Genomic DNA, 20,470 nt, shown 5'->3' with positions numbered 1-20,470 from the left:
CTGAAACTATTCCAAAAAATTGCAGAGGAATACTCCCAAATTCATTTTACGAGGCCACCATCACCCTGATATCAAATTCAGACAATATCACTGATGAACATAGACACAAAAATCCTCAACATAATACTAGCAAAATGAATCCAACAGTACATTAAAAAGATCATACACCATGATCAAGTGGGATTTATCCCAAGGATGCAAGAATTCTTCAATATCTGCAAATCAATCAGTGTGATACACCACATTAATAAAATAAAAGACAAAAATCATATTAGCCTCTTAATCGATGCAGAAAAGGTTTCTGACAAAATTCAACATCCATTTATGATAAAAACTCTCCAGAAAGTGGGCATGGAGGGAAACTACCTCAACATAATAAAGGCCATATATGACAAACCCACAGCAAACATCTCAATGGTGAAAAACTGAAAGCATTTCCTCTAAGATCAGGAACAACACAAGGATGTCCACTCTCACCACTATTATTCAACATAGTTTCAGAAGTCCTAGCCACAGCAATCAGAGAAGAAAATAGAAATAAAAGCAATCCAAATTGAAAAAGAAGTAAAACTGTCACTGTTTGTAGATGACATGATACTATGCATAGAAGATCTTGAAGATGCTACTAGAAAACTACTAGAGCTTATCAATGAATTTCATAAACTTGCAGGCTGCAAAATGAATGTACAGAAATCTCTTGCATTCCTATACACTAAGAAGAAAAGATCAGAAAGAGAAATCAAGGAAACAATCCCATTTACCATCACATCAAAAAAATAATACCTAGGAATAAACCTACCTAAGGAGGCAAAAGACCTGTACTCAGGAAACTATAAGATACGGATGAAAGAAAAGAAAGATGACATAAATAGATAGAGATAAACCATGTTCTTGGATTGGAAGAATCAATATTGTGAAAATGACTATATTACCCAAAGCAATCTACAGATTCAGTGTAATCCCTATCAAATTACCAATGGCATTTTTCAGAATTAGTACAAAAATTTTGTAAAATTTGTATGGAAACACAAAAGACTCCGAATAGCCAAAGCAATCTTGAGAAAGAAAAGCGGAGCTGGCGGAATCAGGTTCCCTGGCTTCAGACTATAATACAAAGCTACAGACATCAAAACAGTATGGTACTGGCACAAAAACAGAAATATAGATCAATGGTACAGGATAGAAAGCCCAGAAATAAATCCATGCACCTATGGTCACCTAATCCTTGCCAAAGGAGGCAAGAATATATAATGAAGAAAAGACAGTCTCTTCAATAAGTGGTGCTGGGAAAACTGGACAGCTACATGTAAAAGAATGAAATTAGAACACTCCCTGACACCATACACAAAAATAAACTCAAAATGGATTAAAGATCTAAATGTAAGACAGGATACTATAAAACTCTTAGAGGAAAACATAGGCAGAACACTCTTTGATATAACTTGCAGCAAGATCTTTTTCAACCCACCTCCTAGAGTAATGAAAATAAAAACAACAATAAAACAGTGGTACATAATTAAACTTAAAGGCTTTTCACAGCAAAGGAAACCATAAACAAGATGAAAATACAACCCTCAGAATGGGAGAAAATATTTGCAAATGAAGCAAATGACAAGGGATTAATCTCCAAAATATAAAAATAGCTCATGCAGCTCAATATCAAAAAAAACAATCAAATCAAAAAATGGGTGGAAGATCTAAACAGACATTTCTCCAAAGGAGACATACAGATGGCTAAAAAGCACATGAAAAGATACTGAACATCACTAATTATTAGAGAAATGCAAATCAAAACTACAATGAGGTATCACCTCACAGTCAGAATGGCCATCATCAAAAAAATCTACAAACAATAAATGCTGGAGATGGTGTGGAGAAAGGAGACCCTCCTACACTGTTGGTGGGAATGTAAATTGGTACAGTCACTCTGGAGAACAGTATGGAGGTTCCTTAAAAAAACTAAAAATAGAGCTACCATATGATCCAGCAATCCTACTCCTGGGCATATATCTGAAGAAAACTATAATTCGAAAAGATGCGTGCACCCCAGTGTTTATTGCAGCACTATTTACAATATCCAGGACATGGAAGCAAACTAAATGTCCATCAACAGAGGAGTGGATAAAGCAGGTGTGGTACATATATACAATGGAATATTACTCAGCCATAAAAAAGAACGAAATAATGCCATTTGCAGCAACATGAATGGACCTAGAGATTGTCATACTGAGTGAAGTTAAGTCAGAGGAAGACAAATATCATATGATATCACTTATATGTGGAATCTAAATAAGGGAAAGAATGAACTTGTCTACAAAACAGAAACAGAGTTACAAATGTAGAAAACAAACTTATGGTTACCAGGGGGGCGGGGGATGGGGCAGGAAGCGATAAACTGGGAGATTGGGATTGACATATACACACTACTATATATAAAATAGATAACTAGGGCTTCCCTGGTGGCGCAGTAGTTGAGTCCGCCTGCTGATGCAGGGGACACAGGTTCATGCCCTGGTCCAGGAAAGTCCCACATGCCACGGAGTGGCTAGGCCCGTGAGCCATGGCCACTGAGCCCGCGCGTCTGGAGCCTGTGCTCCACAGCAGGAGAGGCCACAACGGTGACAGGCCCGCGTACCGCAAAAAAAAAAAAAGATAACTAATAAGGACCTACTGTATAGCACAGGGAACTCTATACTCTGTAATGGCCTATATGGGAAAAGAATCTAAAAATGAGTGGATATATGTATATATATAACTGATTCACTTTGCTGTACAACTGAAACTAACACAACATTGTAAGTCAACTATACTCCAAGAAAATTTTTTTTAAAAAAAATGAAGAGAGGGCTTCCCTGGTGGCACAGTGGTTGAGAGTCTGCCTGCCCATGCAGGGGACATGGGTTCGTGCCCCAGTCCGGGAAGATCCCACATGCTGCGAAGTGGCTAGGCCCATGAGCCATGGCCACTGGGCCTGCGCGTCCGGAGCCTGTGCTCCACAATGGGAGAGGCCACAACAGTGAGAGGCCCGCATACCGCAAAAAAAAAAAAATGAAGAGAAAATAAACACTCATTTAGACATGGAATAAAACCCAAAAAACACAAACAAACAAATAAAAACACTATGGTTCTGGCACAAAAACAGAAATATAGATGAATGAAACAGGATAGAAAGCTCAGAAATAAACCCATGCATCTATGGTCAATTAATCTATGACAAAGGAGGCAAGAATATACAATGGAGGAAAGACAGTCTCTTCAATAAGTGGTACTGGGAAAACTGTACAGCTACATGTAAAAAAATGAAATTAGAACATTCTTTAACACCATATACAAAAATAAACTCAAAATGGATTAAAGATCTAAATGTAAGACAGGATACTATAAAACTTAGAGAAAAACATAGGCAGAACACTCTTTGACATAAATGGCATCAATTATCTTTTCTGAGCTGTCTCCTAGAGTAATGGAAATAAAAAGAAAAAATAAACAAATGGGACCTAATTAATCTTAACAGGTTTTGCACAGCAAAGGTAACCATAAACAAAACGAAAAGATACCTCTCAGAATGGGAGAAAATATTTGCAAACAATATGACCAACAAGAAATTAGTCTCCAAAATTTACAAACAGCCCATGCACTCAATATCAACAACAACAAAAAAAACCCAATCAAAAAATGGGCAGAAGACCTAAACAAGACATTTCTCCAAAGAACACATAGAGATGGGCAAGAGGCCCATGAAAAAATGCTCAGTCACTAATTATTAGAAAAATGCAAATCAAAACTACAATGAGATATCACCTCACACAGGTCAGAATGGCCATCATCAAAAAAAGTGTACAAATAAATGCTGGAGAGCGTGTGGAGAAAAAGGAATCCTGCTGTATTGTTGGTGGGATTGTAAACTGGTGCAGCCACTCTGGAGAATGGTATGGAGGTTCCTTAAGAAACTAAAAATAGAGCTACTATAAATAGATCCAGCAATCCCACTCTCTGTCATATATCCACAGAAAAACATGGTTCAAAAGGATACATCACCCCAATGTTGATTGCAGTGCTATTTACAGTAGCCAAGACATGGAAGGAACCTAAATATCCATTGGCAGATGACTGGATAAAGAAGACGTGGTACATATACTCAATGGAATATTATTCAGCCATTAAAAAGAATGAAATAATGCCATTTGCAGCAACAGGGATGGACCTGGAGATTATCATACTAAGTGAAGTAAGTCAGACAGAGAAAGACAAATATCATATGATATCACTTATATGCACAATTTGAAAAAAAAATGAACACATGAACTTATTTACAAAACAGAAACAGACTCACAGACTTAGACTACAAACTTATGGGCACCAGGGGGAAAGGTGGGGGTGGGGGGATAGATTAGGAGTTTGAGATTTACATGTATACCCTGCTATATTTAAAATAGATAAAATAGATAACAAGGACCTACTGTATACCACAGCAAACTCTGTTCAATATTCTATAATAACCTAAATGGGAAAAGAATTTGAAAAAGAATAGATATATGTATAACAATCACTTTGCTATACACCTGAAACTGACAACACTGTTAATCAACTATGCTCCAATATAAAATAAAAAAATTTTAAATAAATAAGTAAAATAAAAAACTAGATTGTAACTTGTAAAAAATAAAATAAATAAATCAACCAGGAAATAAAGCGTGGGGGCGAGAAAAGCACAGAGACAGAACACATGTCCCGAAAAGGTTTGAGAAGACCTTAAGCCTTCACTACAGGCTAATCTCAAGAGTAAGGAGTTCTCTAATTAGTAAAGGTCTTCCACATTCGTCTACAAAGACTGAGAGACTGCAATTTTTTCAAATGCCCAAATTTTTAAAATCGTTACAAGGCACATAGAGGAAACATGGCTAATGTAAAGGAACAAAATAAATCTCCAGAAACAGTCTCTGAAGAAACACATGCATCAGGGTTACTAGAAAAAGACTTTAAAACAATGTCTTAAATATGCCCAAAGAGCTAAACGAAACCATGAACAAAGAACTAAAAGAAATTAGGAAAATGATATTAGAACAAAATGAGAATATCAATAAAGAGACAGAAATTATAAAAGATTCAAAAAGAAATTCTAGAGCTGAAAAATACAAAAAAATGAATTGAAAAATTCACTAGAGGGATTCAACTGCAGACTCAGAGAGGGAGAAAAAGAAACAGCAAACTTGAAAACAGGTCATTTGAAATTATCAGTTCTGAGGAACAAAAAGAAAAAAGAATGAAAAAAAGTGAACAGAGCCTAAAGGACTTACAGAACATTATCAAGTGGACCCATATATGCATTATGGGAGTACCAGAAGGGAAAGAAAGAAAAGGACAGAGAGATTATTTGAAGAAATAATGACTATCATATGACATCACTTTTTGTGGAATCTAAAATCTGACACAAATGAACTTATTTACGAAAGAGTAACAGACTTACAGACATTGAAAACAAATGTATGGTTACCAAAGGGGAAAGGGGGTGGGGGAGGAATAAATAAGGAGTTTGGGATTAGCAGATACAAACTTCTATATATAAAATAAACAACAAAGTCCTACTGTATAGCATAGAGAAGTATATTCACTATCGTGTAATAAACCATAATGGAAAAAAATATAAAAAAGAATATGTATATGTATGTATAACTGAATCACTTTGTTGTACACCAGAAACTAACACAGCATTTTAAATTATACTTCAATTTTGAAAGAAAGAAAGCAGGAAAGAAAGAAGGAAAGAAAGGCTGAAAACATCCCCAAATTGAGGAAAGGCATAAATACACTAATCCAAGAAGCAGAATAAACTCCAAGCAGAATAAACTCAAATAGACCCACAGGGCAGTGGAATGATATATGTTAATTGCTAAAAGAAAAAAAAAAAAACCTTTCAACCAAGAGTCTGGCAAAACTATCCTTTATAAATGAGGGAGAAACTAAGACATTCCCAGATGAAGAAAATTTGAAGGAGCTCATTACCACTAAAGCTACAAGAAATGCTAAGGAGTTGTTCAAGTTGAAATGAAAAGAAATTAGTAACTTGAAGTCATATGAAAATAAGAAGTTCTCCAGTAAAGGTAAATAAATGTACAAATATTTAAAAATAGTATTTGTAATTTGATTTGTAACTCTACTTTTTGTTTCCTACAGGATTTAAAAGACAAGTGCATAAAAAATGATAAATCTAGATTAATGGGTACACAAAATATATAGATGTAATTTGTGACATCAATAACATAACTGGGGGTTGCTATAAACAAGTAGAGCTTTGTATGCATTTGAAGTTAAGTTGCCAACAATTTATGATAGATGGTCATTACTTTAGGATATTATATGAAAACCCCATCGTAATCACAAGGAAAATATCTACAGAATATACATAAAAGGAGGTAAGAAAGGAATCAAAAGGTGTCATTAAAAAAAAATCAACCATATAAAGGCAATAATAGATTAAGTGACAAAAAGCTTTAAAACATATAGAAAACAAATGAAATGGCAAAAGAATGTGCTGCCCTATTAGTAATTACTTTAAATGTAAATGGATTAAACTCCTCAATCAAAAGATGTAGATTGATAAAATGGGTTTAAAAAAAAACAAAACAGGATCCAACTACGAGCTATCTATATGAGACATATTTTAGATCTGAAGACACTCGTAGGTTGAAAGTGCAATGATAGAAGAAGATATCTCATGCAAACAGCAACCTAAAGAGAGCAGAGATGGCTATACCTACATCACACAAAATACACTTTAAGTCAAAAACTGTCACAAGACAAAGAAGGACACTATATAATGATAAAATGATCAATTCACCTGGAAGTTAAAGCAGTTATAAATATACATGCATGGAACATCAGAACACCTAAATATATAAAGCAACAAAACATATGAAAACTACAGGATACAGTGAAAGCAGTGCCAAGAGGGAAATGTATAGCTTAAATACTTTCATTGAAATCAATAATCTAACTACATCTTGAGAAACAAAAAATAAAAGAACATATTAAATCCAAAGCTACCAGAAGGAAGGAAACAATGAAGATTAGAGGAGCGATAAATAAAACAGGGAGTAGAAAAGAAATAGAGAAAATCAACATAACCAAGAGTTGGTTCTCTGAAAAGGTCAACGAAATTAATGAACCTTTAGAGAGACTAAGGAAAAGAAGAGCGAAGACCAAAATAACTAAAATCAGAAATGAAAGAGGGGCTATTACTACAAATTTTATAGAAATGAAAAGGATTATAATAGAGTACTGTGAACAACTGTACTCCAACAAATTGGATAACCTGGATGTAATGGATGAGCTTTTAAAAACACATAAACGGTACCAAGACTGAATCATGAAGAACCAGAAAATCTGAATAGGCCTATAATTAGTAAGGAGAGTAAGTAATCAAAGACCTTTTAACAAAAAGGTTTTCTACCCAAGAACAAATGGCTACACTGATGAATTCAACCAAATATTTAAAGAACCCTTATCCTTCTCCATGTCTTCTGAAAAACTGAAGGGGAGAGAGCACTTCCTAACTCATTCTATGAGGCCAGTATTAACCTACTATCAAAACCAAAGACACTAAAAGGAAAGAAAATTATAGACAAAAATCCTCTCTGAATACTGGTGTAAAAAATTTCAGCTAAATATTAGCAAACAGAATTCAACAGAACATTAAAAGGGTTATATACCATGACCAAACAGGATTTATTCCTAGAAAACAAGGATGGATCAACATACAAAAATAAATCAATGTAATGTATGACATTAACACAATAACAGAAAAAAACCTACATGATCATCTCCATTAATACAGAAAAAGCCGTTTACAAAATCCAATACCCTTATGACAAAAATTTAACAAACTAGGAATAGAAGGAAAATACCTCAACATAATAAGGCCATATATGAAAATCCACAGCCAACATCATACTTGCATTAATCAGGGTTCTCCAGAGAAAACAGACCCAATTGGAGATATATGTATGTACATTTGTGTATTATTATTATTGTTATTATTATGATTGATTGACATGATTATGGAAGACGACAAGCCTCAAGATCTGTAGTTGGTAAGCTGGAGTGCTAGGAGAGATGATGATGTAGTTCCAGCCTGAAGGGTGGTAGGCTCAAGACCCAGAAAAGGCCAATGTTTCAGCTCAAGTCTGACGGCAGGAAAAAAACTTATATCCCCACTTGAAGGCACTCAGGCAGAAGAAATGCCCCTTGCTCATGGTTGGGTCAGCCTTTTTGTTCTCTTCACACCTTCAGCTGATTTGATGATATCCACCAATATTAAAGAAGGCAATCTGCTTTCCTCAGTCTGCTAACCTGTGTGTAATCTTGTCCAGAAACACCCCCGCAAACACACCCAGAATGACTGACCAAATGTTTGGGCACCCCATGGCCCAGTCAAGTTGACACATAAAAGTAATAATCACAATACTCAATGGTTAAAGTCGGAAAGCTTTTACTCTAAAATCAGGAAAAAGACTGTCCACTTTCATCACTTCGATTCGACATAGTACTGAAAGACCTAGCCAGGGCAATTAGGCAAAAGAAAGAAACAAAAGAGATCCAAATTGGAAAGGAAGACATAAAATTATCTCTGGCTACTGATGACATGATCTTATATGCAGAAAACTAAAGATTCCACAAAATTTGTTAGACCTAATTGAATGAATTCAGCACAGCTGCAGGATACAAATTAATACACAAAAATTAGTCATGTTCTGTATAGTAACAATAAATAATGCAAGAGGAAATTAAAACAATTTTACTTATGGGAGCATCAAAAAGAATAAAATAGAAATAAATTTAACCAAGGAAATGAAAGCTTTGTACACTGAAAACTGCACTTTCTGAAAGAAAGTAATGAACACACACAGAAAAGGAAAAACACCCAGTGGATTGGAAAACTTAATATTGTTAAGAAGTCAATAATACCCAAAGCAATTTACAGATTCAATGCAATTTCTATCTAAATCCCAGTGATTTTTTTTGTTTTTTTCAGAAAAGAAAAAGACATTCTAAAATTCTTATGCAATTTCAAGGGATCCTGACTAGCCAAAAACAACCTTAAAAAAGAAAAATGTTAGAGGTCTCACACTTCCTGATTTCAAGACTTACTGCAAAGCTAAAGTAACCAAAACAGTGTGGTACAGGCATAGGACAGACATAGAGACCAATGGAAAAGAATAGACAGCCCAGAAATAAATCCTCACATATTTAGATGAGTGATTTTCTACAAGGGTATGAAACCATTCAATGGGGAAAGGACAATCTTTCCAACAAATCGTGTTAGGAAAATTGTATATCCACATGCAGAAAATAAAAATTTAAAAATTGAAGCTGTACTCTTAATTTACACCATATGTGAAAACAAACTAAAAATGGATAAAGACCTAAACTTAAGAGCTAAAACTATAAAAGTCTGACAAGAAAACACACGGGAAAAAAATCCATGACACTGAATTTGTCAGTGATGTCTTGGACATGGTACTTAAAGCACAGTCAACTAAAGAAAAAATATGTAAGTTAGATTTCATCAAAATTAAAAACTTTTGTGCATTGAAGGGCACTATCAACAGAGTGAAAACGCAAATAATGGAATGAGAGAAAATAATTGCAAATCATATATCTGATATGGAATTGATACTCAGAATATATAAAGAACCCTACAACTCAATAACAAAAGAACCTCTTTTTTTTCCTTTTTTTTTTTTTTGGCCACGCTGCACAGCATGTAGGATCTAAGTTCCCCAACCAGGGATCAAACCTGCGCCCCCTGCATTGGAAGCAAGGAGTTTTAACCACTGGACTGCCAGGGAAGTCCCCCAAAAAAACTGATTTAGCAATGAGCAAAAGACCTGAATAGATATTTCTCCAAAGATATACAAATGCCCAATAAGCACATGGAAAGATGTTCAACATCACTAGTCATCAGAGAAATGCAAATCAAAACTACAATGAGATACCACTTCATACCCATTAGTATGGCTATTATTAAAAACAAAAAAAAAAAAACAGAAACTAACAAGCGCTGACAAGGATGAGGAAAAACTGGAACTCTTGTGCATTGCTGGTGGGAATATAAAACAGTGCAGCCACTGTGGAAAAGAGTATGTTGATTCCTCAAAGAATTAAAAATAGAATTACCATATGATCTAATAATTCCACTTCTGGATATATACCCAAAAGGACTGAAAGCAGGGTCTCTTTTTTTTTTTTTTTTTAACATTTTTATTGGAGTATAATTGCTTTACAATAGTGAGTTAGTTTCTGTTTTATAACAAAGTGAATCAGTTATACATATACATATATCCCCATATCTCTTCCCTCTTGTGTCTCCCTCCCTCCCACCCTCCCTGTCCCACCCCTCTAGGTGGTCACAAAGCACCGAGCTGATCTCCCTGTGTTATGCGGCTGCTTCCCACTAGCTATCTATTTTACATTTGGTAGTGTATATATGTCCATGCCACTCTCTCACTTTTTCCCAGCTTACGCTTCCCCCTCCCCGTGTCCTCAAGTCCATTCTCTAGTAGGTCAGATTCTTTATTCCCGTCTTGCCCCTAGGTTCTTCATGATGAAAGCAGGGTCTTGAAAAGATATTGATACACCCATGTTCATAGCAGCATTATTCATAATAGCCAAAAGGTGGGAGAAACCCACCGACAGATGAATGGATAAGCAAAATGTTGTGTAGACATACAATAGACTATAATTTGGCCTTTAAAATAAATGAAATTTTGGGACTTCCCTGGTGGCGCAGTCGTTAAGAATCCACCTGCCAATGCAGGGGACACAGGTTCAAGCCCTAGTCGCTAGCCCTAAGCCCTAGCCCTCAGTTGCTGTGAAGCAACTAAGGCTGGGTGCCACAACTACTGAGCCTGCGCTCTAGAGCCCACAAGCCACAACTACTGAGCCCACGTGCCATAACTACTGAGCCCACATGCCACAACTACGGAAGCTCGCACACCTAGAGCCCAAGATCCACAACAAGAGAAGCCGCCACAATGAGAAGCCTGCGCACCACAACAAAAAGTAGCCCCTGCTCGCTGCAACTAGAGAAAGTCCGCGCACAGCAACAAAGACCCAACGCAGCCAAAAATATAAATAAATAAATTTATTTAAAAAACAATAAATGAAATTTTGACACATGCTACAATATGGATGAAATTTGTAGACATTATGCTAAGTGAAATAAGCCAGTCACAAAAAGACAAATGCATGATCCCATGTATATGCGGTCCCTAGAGCAGTCAAACTCTTAGAGACAGAAAATAGAATGGTAATTGCCAGGGGCTGGAGGGAGGGGGAAGTTATCGTTTAATGGGTACAGTTTCACTTGCAGATGGACAGTAGTGATGGTTGCATAACAATCTGAATATATTTAATGCCACAGAACTGTGCACTTAAATGTTAAAGTGGTAAATTTTATATTGTCTATATTTTACCACAATTTTTTTAAATTCTCAATTTTTCCTAAAACTTTTGGAAAATGTTCAGAGTTAGAGTACTCAAGGTGAATGAGAAACTGTAGGTGGGCAGATTGGAAAGAATGTTGGCAGCAGCTCCTTGATATAATACTCATTTAACTTTTGACTTCACTGTCCCAAGTGAATTTAATGTCCAAATAAATGTAAGATGCTGGACTAAACATTCTGAAGGTGATAGTGCAAATATTTTATTTCCAGTATTCACAAGATACTTTTAATATTATTGTTTATTGCACTGTTATTTTGCAAACAATATATATAAACATTACAAAGGCCTTTATAAATAATGCATGAGAATTAACACAACAAATATCCTTGTAGCGTAAATACCTGACATTAAACTTTTTGGTTGTAAAAAGTGCCTGACATTGAGCTTTTGATTGCTGAGGCATCCATTTCAAAAGATATCCGTCTTGAATAAACTTATTGCCAGCTGTATGACACAGCTACAAACAAAACCACCAGATAAAGAATTAGGCCACCCCACCCATAAAGTTCCCTCTTTCAGAAAACCCTGCGTCACCTAGACTATTTGAGTGACCCTGCTTCTCCCTTCCTGTACCCTAATTCCTGCTCTTATGCTTTAAATTAGCCAATAAAGAATGAACTTGTAAAACCCTAGACACCCCAACCTCAGACCCTAATAAAGGCAGAGCCCCAGGTCTGTGTACTCTACTCACAACTTTGCTGTGTGCCCTCTGGCATGCTGTGTACCCTCCAGGACCGGTGAGTAATAAATCTTGTTCCTCAAACCTCCCTGATGGTTTTTGCTGAAGTACATCCTGCAGTCATAGTAAGAACGACAAGGGCCACTTCAGCCACACATTAGGAGAAATGTCTGTGGGGGCCTGCTACAAGTAACAGTGGCCAGAGGTAGTGCCCCAGGCATTCCTAGCTGAAAGCATCTCTATCCATAGTCTAGGACCCACACAAAAATCCTTATCAAAGTCATTTGCGTATCTGGTAGGAAGGACTAAAAGATTTGTTTTCTATTCTCAAATATACCACCATATTTAAAAATTTTTTGCTTTGCTTCGTTATTTCTCTGGACCCAATTTCTACCTTAGAGGCTATTGTGAGAATCTACTCAGCAAGTCTGATAGACTATTACATAGGACTCTGTGCCAAAGCAATTCCTAAACTATATCATCAGAGCCATTCAGCTCTCTGCCCCAAATTATCACCTTCCCAATCATATAGCAGACATATATTTAACCTGAGGAAAGTTATTAACTTCATAAGGAACAGTACAAATACCCTTACAGAAAGCCATGTATTAAATTTAAACTCATTTATCTATAGGGTAGTGTGTGCAAGTAGAACTTAGAAGGTAGAAATACCTAAAAATGTTTGAAGAAAAAGCAACAGGAGAGCAGCAGTTTTAGAAAACTGAAAGAACTAAGAATAAACTTCTGCTTTATACCATCACTGTAGAAAAATCTTTGAAATGAGGAGCTACATAGTACCCTTTGCTATGATTAATAATTTTTCGTCTAGTAAAAAATGGAATCTCTTTCCTTCCTGTTCATCTGTACTGAATCAAGAATTTTTAGTAGAAAAAAAGTCCTTATATCCATCTAATCACAGAGAAAAAAAAAGAAAAAAGTCTATGGTCTATTGAATGATTTCATTTGAAGCCAACTACACTGAAAAGAAGCAGTCTTACTTTCCAAGACTCTAAGAAGTTGTGAAGCCTGTGCAGATTAATATATGATAGATACAACACCACTGCATATTAGCTGGGGATTTCTCTACAAAGACCTTCTCTCCTTGGCAGTTGATACAGTGGGGTTTTCCTGCGTTTAGAAGGAAGCACTGTCCGGAATGTTAATTCAATAACTATGATTGTTGTGAGCCAAATCATATCAAGGGGTAGTCTGACTGGGCAGCTGCCTTGGAAGCCAACTATAAAATGTACTAAAATATCACTGGAAAAAAATAGTAATATGATGCCAGCTAATGCAGATTTCCACATGGGACTTCTAACATAACTGGCAAGAGGTCAATTGGCCCTGATTTCCCTGAAACAGATAGCATCCCAGAGTGGAAATAACATACACTCATCACCCTCACTAGCCTGTCTCTATTGAGCATTTTTGCCACAGATATGTGTAGGTTATGTGGTGATACTATAGGGCTTAATTCCCAGGACCAACAAAGCCACAATTTCCAGCAGTTGGCAGCCTCAGGGCAGGTTACCAGGGACAGGTGATTTATATTTTCATTTAAAAATGGAAACCATTTAATTTGTCTCCAAAGAATAAATTTAGTTCAGAAAATCATAAAAGAAAAGCAAAGAAGAAAAGAATCAGAAATACCTTGTCTGTGTGGAAGCTGGAAGTAGAGCAGATAGTGGGAAAGAAAATTTAAACATTCTATCTTTAGTGAGTATGATGAGTGACTGATGCTATATGATAATGAGTAATGGAAAATTTGTGGAACAAAAATAATCCCAAATAATTTGAAATGATATATCATATTCTGTCCAAGTAATATATTTCTAATTATGATGATAAAATGTATTAATAGAAAATTTGTTTACCTCTAACTCTAATAAAGAAATGTTTTTAAATATTTAAATAAAAATATACAAAATTAAGCAAATCATAAAATATTAAATTGAATAAAATATTGAAATATTTTAAATCATTTTGAAGTAACTCTCAACAATTAGTCTAGGGCTTCCCTGGTGGTGCAGTGGTTAAGAATCTGCCTGCCAATGCAGGGGACATGGGTTCGAGTCCTGGTTGGGGAAGTTCCCACATGCCGCAGAGCAACTAAGCCTGTGCACCACAACTACTGAGCCTGTGCTCTAGAGCCCGTGAGCCACAACTACTGAGCCCATGCACCACAACTACTGAAGCCCATGTGCCTAGAGCCCGTACTCCGCAACAAGAGAAGCCACCACAATGAGAAGCCCGCGCACCACATCGAAGAGTAGCCCCTGCTTGCCGCAACTAGAGAAAGCCCGCGTGCAGCAACGAAAACCCAACACAGCCAAAAATAAATTAATTAAAAAAAATTCGTCTAGGACACCCACAATGTCAGTCTAGCCCTAGTTGTGAGAATCGATGTTATAAAACACCTTTATTAAATGCATGTCAATGTCAGTCTAGCCCTAGTTGTGAGAATCGATGTTATAAAATACTTTATTAAATGCATGTCAATGCAAAAACAGTATCTGAAAATAATTAGAATATGAGTAGGAAACAGCTAAATAATTCACATCCTTCTTGAATGTTGACTTTGCTGTTCTTTTAGAGGTTTTCGAGGTGGGATTATAACTTTTGGCCACAGGGTATCACTTATCCTACTGCCATTGCAAAACTGAATGTCTTCCTAAGCATCCAGAACATAGATAATTGATGTTTAAGCTACGGCCAATCAATAAAAGGAAAATGAAAACAAATTATATAAAACCACATATACGGAAAACAGAAAATAAGCTATAGTTTACGAATATGTCAATAAGAACTCATCAAATTATGTACTACTTAATAGGATTTAAGTACTTCCTAATATGGAATTATTCCCCAGGTTAGATGACAAAGGCAGAGACAAGGTCTCTATACAACCACTGTAAATATCCTTTGTGTTACCTCAGAGAAAAAAGCCTATACTGCTATGGGAAGCCTTCTCCAGTATGTCCCCATTAGACCTTCAGGGTCTCAGAGCTCTTGGGTATTAGCATAAAAGACAGATTTTTTTTTGAGGTCTTGGTTGTTAATACTGATGAGGAAAAAAATTGATATTGTGGTACGATGGTAGAATGAGGAGGTAAGAAAGCAGGATGGTAGACAGGCATGGGTGGCCAGAATTAGTTGGTTACTCAGGGTGCTGTGTGGGGAAGGCAATAACTGTTGGATATGGAAGGGTTTATAAGACCAACTTTTGACTAGAATAAGCCCAAATTGTTGGCACTCTTTACCCCAAAAAGATTCGCATGCTGTGGGTTTAGAGAAGCCAAGTTGGAAGAAGGACAATATCACAGAAAGTAAAGTGGTAAAAAATTTTCTTGACATAATAAACACTAGTAAAACTATACAAAGAACTGGATTCTGAACTGGAGAACTCTCATCCAGAATGATGGAGACAAGTTGAAAGATTTTCCGACTGGGGACATAGAAGTTATATGAACATTAGGGAAAACAATGAAACGAACAAATTTTATATGAAATTTTGTCTAAGTAATGGACATAGGGAGGCCTTGTCATATTCCTACATATCTTTACCCAATGTAGTAATTAGATTTTTTAAGTTCTAGAGAAAATCCCAGCAAGCTGTCTTCCGTGCTTTGGAATGTTCTGTGGCTTCAAATGTTTTCCTGTTTTAATCCCTTGGAAAATTTGTATAAAACTACAACAGATTTTACATTTTAGCATCAAAAATAGAAGGTAATAACTTAGAAGTTTACAGCACTAACTTAAAAAAAAAAAGACCAAAAGTAAAAGTTACCCTCCACAACATCTGCGTAGTGTCTTACATATAATAGATGTTGAAAAAAGTTTATTGGATGAATGGTCTCTTGGCTGTCCTAGGCTCTCTACTTTAATGACCTTTCGGTGGTATGGAGTGAAATCCCTGTGGCATGGCATGTTTAGTCAGGAGGGTTATTTTAACATAAAATCAGGCTAAGAGAAACTGACAGAGCCATGAGTATGCTTGTACCACCCCAGGTCACTCACTTTAAATCACTACAAGTCTCTCTGAATCTCTGTGCTTCATATGTCTTTTTGCTCTTTGAAGAATTTTATTTTTCTTTTTATCTTATACCTGTCAGTTTATGTGATTTGATTTTATGAAGGATGAACAGTCCTAATTTCTGCAGTGCTAAACTTAGAAATGAAGCTATCAGGTGACTTATTTTAATGGGTCAAGGGTGGGGTCTGCTCTATGTTTAACAGGACTGCCTTTAAAATATCATTAAAAATGGAATCTGTCTTGGTGCAGCCACTATGGAAAACAGTATGGAGGTTCCTTAAAAAACTAAAAATAGAGTTACCATATGATCCAGCAAACCCACTCCTGGGCATATATCCAGAAAAGATTAAAACTCTAATTTGAAAAGATACATGCACCCCAATTTTCACAGAAGCATTATTCATAATAGCCAAGACATGAAGGTGACCTAAGTGTCCATCAACAGATTAATAAATAAAGAAGATGTGGTATATATATATATACAATGGAATACTACTTGGTCATAAAAAAGAATGAAATATTGCCATTTATAGCAACATGGATGGACCTAGAGATTATATCATATTGAGTCAAGTAAGCCAGACAGAGAAAGACAAATATTATATGATATCACCTATATGTGGAATCTAAAAAATAATACAAATGAACTTATTTACAAAACAGAAACAGACTCACAGACATAGAAAACAAACTTATGGTTACCAAAGAAGAAAGAGGGGGGGTAGGGATAAATTAGGAGTATGGGATTAACAGTTATACACCACTATATATAAAACAGATAAGTAACAAGGATTTACTGTATAGCACAGGGAACTATATTCAGTATCTTATAATAACCTATAATGGAAAAGAATCAGAACAATATATATATGTATAACTGAACCACTCTGCTGTATACCTAAAACTAACACAATATTGCAAATCAACTATACTTCAATTAAAAAAAATCTGTCTTGATAGACAATAGCTCAGAATTTGTTATTTATTTATAGAAGTTTGGTTTGTTTTTTTGTTTTTTGTGGGGTTTTTTTGCGGTACGCATTGTGGCCTCTCTCGTTGTGGAGCACAGGCTCCGGACACGCAGGCTCAGCGGCCATGGCTCACGGGCCCAGCCGCTCTGCGGCACGTGGGATCTTCCCGGACCAGGGCACAAACCCGTGTCCCCTGCATTGTCAGACGGACTCTCAACCACTGCGCCACCAGGGAAGCCCAGAAGTTTGGGTTTACATTAAATTTTATTAGTTTATTTTTGGCTGCATTGGGTCTTCGTTGCTGCACGCCCGCTTTCTCTAGTTGCGGTGAGCGGGGGCTACTCTTCGTTGCAGCGCGTGGGATTCTCATGGCAATGGATTCTCTTGTTGCGGAGCATGAGCTCTAGGCACGTGGGCTTCAGTAGTTGCAGCACGTGTGCTCAGTAGTTGTGGCTCACAGGCTCGAGAGCGCAGGCTCAGCAGTTGTGGCACACGGGCCTAGATGCTCCACGGCATGTGGGATCTTCCCAGACCAGGGCTCGAACCCGTGTCCCCTGCATTGGCAGGCGGATTCTTAACCACTGCACCACCAGGGAAGCCCCTACATTAAATTTTAAAATGCAGTTACTTTGCAATTGCCTTTATGGAGTATCCAAGAAAATCCCACTTCTCTCTAGTCTTCCAAAAACTCCTCGAACAGCCCTGATTCCTATGAGGTCCCCAATTTGTTGGGAAGAAGTGTTTATTTAATCCTAAATTTTGTAGTTACATGATAGGTAAGCATAAATAAGTTTACTTACTAGATAAAATGAGGTTAGATTTTCTGAACTGGACATATTATTGCTTCTTCCCCCTCGTCCCACCTTTTATACTACTCTGTGAATAGTAAGTTGAGGTCACTTTAATCATTCAGTAAATCATGGACATAGGAATAGTAGTAACTGAGCAATCTCAATTGCAAACATTTATAGTGAGCTTACAAAATGCCATGCTCTGTATTAAGCATGTAAAGAATTCAACCCTTACAACCACACTATGGCATAGGTCCCCAAGACAAATGACAATAGTCCTGTTTTACAAATGAGAACACTGAGGTTTAGTTAACATACCTTGAAGAGTCCCACAGCTAGTAAATACTAGAATCTAGACTCTAAACCAAAGTCTTCAGTATTATACTTCATTTTTACTATGGAACTGAAGTATACTTACAAATCAAGTTATTAATAAGTCTGAATGTCATTTAGAACACTTCATACCTAAAACCTAGGTTGCAAATGAAGGTGGAGGCCAAAACATGCTCTCAACCAACTACTGCTCTACTTTATACTTTGGCTTTATGTGCTATTTACTAATACTAATGATTTAATTTGAAGAGGAATGAGGTACACTGTAGATATGAAAGCATCTGCCCATTGTCTACACAAGAGTCAATAACCTTTCCCTACTGACAGAGCTCTTAGATTGTTCACATGGTGCCTGCGGTGCCTTGACCTCAGAGATTTTGATTCTTACCACATAGCTCAGGGAGTAAATCTCCATTGCTCGAAACCATTGTAGTTATCTGATTTTCTTTGGTCAGTTATTAGTCTGGAAGTAGTCATGTGACTTCCTTCTAGCCAATAAGATATAAGAGGAAGTCTACTGCACTGAGCTCTAGAAAGGCTTTTTCTTTCTCAGTAAAAAAGGAACAGACATGGCTGGCATAGATCTTTGCTCCTTTTCCTTTCTTCTTGCCTGGACTGTGGACATGTTGGTATATAGGTTGTATTGTGACCAAGAAATGACAAACATGAGAATGAAGACAACATGCTAAGCACAGCAATGCACAAAGGATGCAGAAAGACCTAGATTCCTGATATTTATCGTTGAATGTCTGCATCAGCCTTAAGCAGCTTACCATCGACATTCATATTATAAGAGGGGAAAAAAAACACCCTTAATTTTTTAAGCTGTCATAGGTAGATTTTCACTTATCTGGAGCAGCATATATTGCAGACTGATAAAAGGTCTCAAAACATGACCCTTACAACATGTAGCTGGCAGGCAATCTTTGCCCCCAAACTTTTGCTGATCCCACCCCTGGGTACCAGCAAGCTCTTTCTCATCCTGAGCTAGACTCTGTGCCTTTGGATTCAGAGGAAAGAGGGGCTGCAGAAATGACTTGTAGCAACCCTGGGTTATTCGTTTAAGTCATGAAATATCATAGACTTTAGGCTAGCAGGTTGCTTTAAGATTTTATGATACAGTTTAGAACAATACATACCTAGAATTTTGAAAAGAGTCCATATTAATGTTGGCAGAAATGACTGTGAGTAATCTGAAAAATAACTTAGAATGGTAGAATTCTGTAAGCATGAGACTTACTGAAGACAGGTCCCTTACTGATTATAAATTTTTTAATGTTAGATTTATGGGAGGGTTCACCACTTTAGTATCTTCATGACAAAACATTTTCAGTTTTATTTCTGATATGCAATCTGATTTGCATGAATCCCTTCCCACACCAGGGTTTACTTTATTAATCTGTAATATTTCCGCACAGACATTGTAATAAGCCAAATAAAGAAGAATTTGGGGGAGCTTCTCTATATTTAGAAAAGTTAAAAAAGTAAAACAATTTCTGAGAAACATATTCAAAATTCTTGAAAGGCATGTTAGGTATTTAATTGAATTTCAAAGTGCCTGGAAACAAGGGTAAGGTACATTCACAGAGATTTATCTTTTTAAAAGAATTTCTTCCCATTTGGTTTGATATATTTTTGTGTAAAACTTCTAGTTTATATAAACTATAATTTCCCAAAATAAAATATACAAATATAATTCTTAATATTGGCAAAATGTCATTTGTTTTTCTGACCTTGAAGAAGATATCATAGTGTCAACACAAACAAAGAATATGAACTTGATATGTTTATCATTTTACCATTTGTAGCTAGATAAATGTAGTTATTTCAGTGGGTGTACATACACATATGTGTGTGTATATTTATATTCAAACAGTAAGATCTTATGTGGCATGTACTACGGGGAAAAGAAAAAGTATAGTAGGACAAGGGGAATCAGGAGTTAACAAAGAAGAGTGTGAAAACTGCCATTTTAAATAGGGTGATCAAGGTAGGCCTTATTTCCATGGTGTAAATACTCCCACTATGGTCAACTTCAAGCTACCAAAGGTTTGAAACTGGCTTGTAAAATTCCTGAATATTTAATAATTGGCACTTATGAACTGGTAAAAGCTGGCTCTAGAAGAAAATTTGAGCAAAGACTTGAAGAAGTTGAAGG

At 36.3% G+C, this 20,470-nt stretch overlaps 1 long non-coding RNA gene across 3 annotated transcripts in view; it reads right to left on the bottom strand.

The window, feature by feature from the left end:
• LOC137228990 (uncharacterized) overlaps positions 1-20,470 on the bottom strand; it is a 124,840-nt gene that overhangs the window by 50,970 nt on the left and 53,400 nt on the right. For all 3 annotated transcript variants that reach the window (XR_010945478.1, XR_010945479.1, XR_010945476.1), the window contains exon 2: positions 19,452-19,505. This is a non-coding gene — a long non-coding RNA (uncharacterized lncRNA). The remainder of the gene's footprint in view (positions 1-19,451; positions 19,506-20,470) is intronic.

This window comes from Pseudorca crassidens, chromosome 8, assembly GCF_039906515.1.
Source record: "Pseudorca crassidens isolate mPseCra1 chromosome 8, mPseCra1.hap1, whole genome shotgun sequence".
Classification (NCBI taxonomy): domain Eukaryota; kingdom Metazoa; phylum Chordata; class Mammalia; order Artiodactyla; family Delphinidae; genus Pseudorca; species Pseudorca crassidens.
The sequence above is the reverse complement of the archived record's forward strand: the minus strand, read 5'-3'. Positions and strand labels throughout refer to the sequence as shown.